This window comes from Eurypyga helias, unplaced genomic scaffold (genome assembly GCF_000690775.1).
Source record: "Eurypyga helias isolate BGI_N326 unplaced genomic scaffold, ASM69077v1 scaffold17546, whole genome shotgun sequence".
Lineage (NCBI taxonomy): Eukaryota > Metazoa > Chordata > Aves > Eurypygiformes > Eurypygidae > Eurypyga > Eurypyga helias.
Window position 1 is genome coordinate 4,756 of NW_010254906.1, and position 3,300 is coordinate 8,055.

Below are 3,300 nucleotides of genomic sequence, written 5' to 3' on the forward strand. Positions count from 1 at the left end.
TCCATCAATCTCTATTTATTGAGTCGTTAATTAGAGACGTCTAATTTCCCAGGCCAATTCTGCCTAGGCGTGGGGGCTGGGGAGGAAGCAGGAATCTGTTTTATTGCTTAAATGGTGATGAATTTTTCCAGGACAGGGTTTGATGGTGGGAAAGGAGCCCCTTTTAAATGGAGGTCCAGAAGCAGGGAAAGCCTTGGAGCAGCTTATAAACCAAAAGCATGCTGTATTTTTCAAATACAGTGGCAGCCCCATATTAAACCCCTGCTTTATTTTGTTAACAAGGCTGTATTGGATTTTTCTGGACTGCAACACCTTACCCTTGGCAGTGGTATTTTATTAGCAGCCAAGGCATCAGTTTTGAACTCAAAGTGGGATTAATTTAATATTAAGTAAGAGCTGAGCGGGGCCGCTGTGGATTGAGGAGTTGATGGCGTGTGACTAGTGAGCTGTGCGTGGAGGTTATTAGCTGTCCTACGGGGAAAAATGATCCCGAGCTGAATATTTATGAGTCGTCCTGGCCCTGGGATGGCTGCGAGTGGCTTGGGGACGGGGCAGGGTCAGGCAGGGCGATGAGCAGCAACGGGAATGAAGCGGTGAGCATCCCCACTTGGTGCAAGCCCACGCTGTTCTGGCCGCGGCGTGCGTGTTGGCAGAGCCGGTCCCTCCCGGCATCCCTGTGCCCGCAGAGCCATCCCTCCCGTGTGTGACGGGGCCGAAGGGCTGGGTGATGCCGTCGTTTGTTTTGCCCCACGGCGAGGGTGCTGGGATGCTGGCAAGGCGATTGCAGCTGTTGGGGTTTCCCTCGCTGCAAAGCAAACTGAGATCCTGCCCTGGTTTTGTACACGTCTCCATTGGGTCAGCTGCACGCTGCCTTTAGGAAAGGAAAAAAAACAGCGTCCCCTAAGGAGAAGTCTGGGCTCTGGATGGGACCTGCTGACCCCAGCTCCCAAGGCCAGAAAAATATTCACAGCCAGCAAAATATTTCAGTTATGGTCAATCAAAGCAAAACTTGCCATTTATTTTTTTGGAATGGGGGGAAAACCAGATTTCTGGTGACATTTTGCCATCTCTCAAGCTGCATCCCGACGGTGGGTGCTCCTCTCCACCTCCTCCCAGGAGTTTGTTTCCTTGTTGATTTTAATGGAGTGGTTCAGAAGAAGCTTCTTCCCTAATTAAGTACGGTGGAGTGAGGGAGGCTGGGCTAAGTGGGGAGGCAGCAGCAGCTCTGAGGGAATTAATAAAGCCAAATTTAGCCAAGGGAAGCATCTTCGTGCTGATGGCCGAGGCTCATGGCAGCTGGAAGGGGAGAGGAGACCCAGGGGGGCGGTGGGCGACTGTAGCTGATGCTCGTTTCAATCTACAATTAATATTCCCTAGCTAAACAAAACAAATAGGTTCTTGTGAGCAAACAGGCAGCCTTGCAGTGCCGATGAGGCAGGCAGAGCTTGGGGAAAACCAGGCAAAGGGGAGTTTGCTCCTGTGCAAGCTCTTCCCTTGCTTTTTCCAGCTGGGAATCAGCTCCGGCAGAGCGGCAACACCCGGGGGAGCCCCAGGGGGGAATGAAATCCGAAAGCGTTTAACAGGGTCTGCAGAAAGAAGAGCTTGGGGATTTATTTTTTTTTGTTATTTTTTTCCCTTTCAAGTGCGTTCTGGGTTTAAGCGCATCTCCTCCAGCGGAGTGCCCGCTACCTGCAGCGTGCCTACGAGCCACTGCGTGTCGGAAATATGTTTCCCCAGCTTATCCGGGGTATTTTTAGCCCTGACGCACCCAGCAGCCCCGTAACGGGTTATTTTTTGCTCTCGAGTGCATCAGTCGTGCTACGACGCAGCCCGGCGGCGAAGGGCATGTGGCAGCCTCGGGTCACCCAGGGCGGGGGAGGCAGCCTTGGCTCTCCTTCATTAACTGCTGCTAATTACTGCTGGGAGTGGGAGCGGGGGGATGCTGCTGGGCCCGCAGCATCCGGGCAGTTTTGAGTTATGTAAATCTATGTGTGCAGAGCAACCAATGGGGGAGCACCTTGATTTGCATATATGCATGCTGATTTGCAAACCTCCAGGTGCGGGTTAATTAACTGGAGGGGTCGATTGCTTGCGTGAGGATTGAATTTATGGCCTTGTGTCCTCCCCCACCCCTGCCAGTGAGCGGCCACGGCTGCACCTTTCCCACCCCGGGCGGTGTGGGAGGCTGTGTGACCACAGCTGGGGTGGCCTCGGGGACTGCCAGTGGCCTTGGGGACATGGCACTGGGTCGAGCACCCAGCTTTTCTGGCAGGCGGGTGCAGGTTTCTGCAGGCAGGGTGGTCTTGCTGGAGGTGATGTCCCTGGGCAGAGCTCTGTTTCAGGGGGGTGACAGCTCCAACTTGTCACCGGCTGTGTCCCCACTTGGGCTGGGCAGTTTTGGTGAGGAGGGGGCTCGTGTGTGCCCGTGATGCCTTCGGAAATGCATCCTGGCAGCTCCATCCAGGCAGAGGCGAGGCTTTCCCACAGCAGGACTTTTTCCTTAATGCTCTTCTTTATATTTTAATAAATTAAAGTTTTTATGAGCTTCTTGCTGGATCCAAGGGCTTTTTAAGGCAGCTGGAGAAGCAACTGGAAAGCAGCTGGATAAGACTTGCTATATTTTTTAATTTACTATTTTTATTTTCGGCTTTGGGAGAATGATTCAAGAAAACTCCTCGTCCCCCTTTTTCCCGGGAGCTTTCATTTCCAACGCTCTTTCCTGCTTTACTTTTCCTCTGGAGCTTGAAATGAAACGTTTCCCTTGAAAAGGCCGGGGAGAGAAGAGGCCAGGCAATTAATAATCAAAAAGGGATGGGGAAGGAGTCTTTTTAACATAAAGACGTTATGGTTTTATGTTGGTTCTCTTAGCAGAGTCGATCAAAAGGAGTTGGCGAAAGGACCTTGAATCGGGTCCATCGCTGTGGCGCTCTGAAGTTGCTGCTGACAGCCCTTTGCTTATCTGCACCAGTGGAGACGAGTAATTAGGAGTGGAGAGGAGCCCTGCCTAATTACAGTCCCCCTCCTTCATGCAGATGGCACGGCTAGCTGGCACGGAAGGGTTTGCGGTGGTGGGATGGGGGCATCAGCCTTGTCTCACCTCTGTGCCGCATTTTGGGGGGTAAGGTGGGAAACACATGGACAAAGCACGTCTCTAACCCTTGCGAAGCATTGGCTTGGCTTTGCGCGTGCGTAACGCGGAGAAGCTTCTCGCTGGCGTTTCTGGGGAGGATGCGGTGCCGGGGTGGGGACTGCGTGGCTTCTGCCACACTGCATGGCTGTGTCTGTGTGCTCTGTCGCAGG

At 52.9% G+C, this 3,300-nt stretch overlaps 1 protein-coding gene across 1 annotated transcript in view; it reads left to right on the forward strand.

The window, feature by feature from the left end:
• The window catches only part of KSR2 (kinase suppressor of ras 2), a gene marked incomplete at its 5' end in the record, with an annotated part of 71,759 nt that overhangs the window by 4,742 nt on the left and 63,717 nt on the right, over window positions 1-3,300 (forward strand). The window lies entirely within an intron of this gene.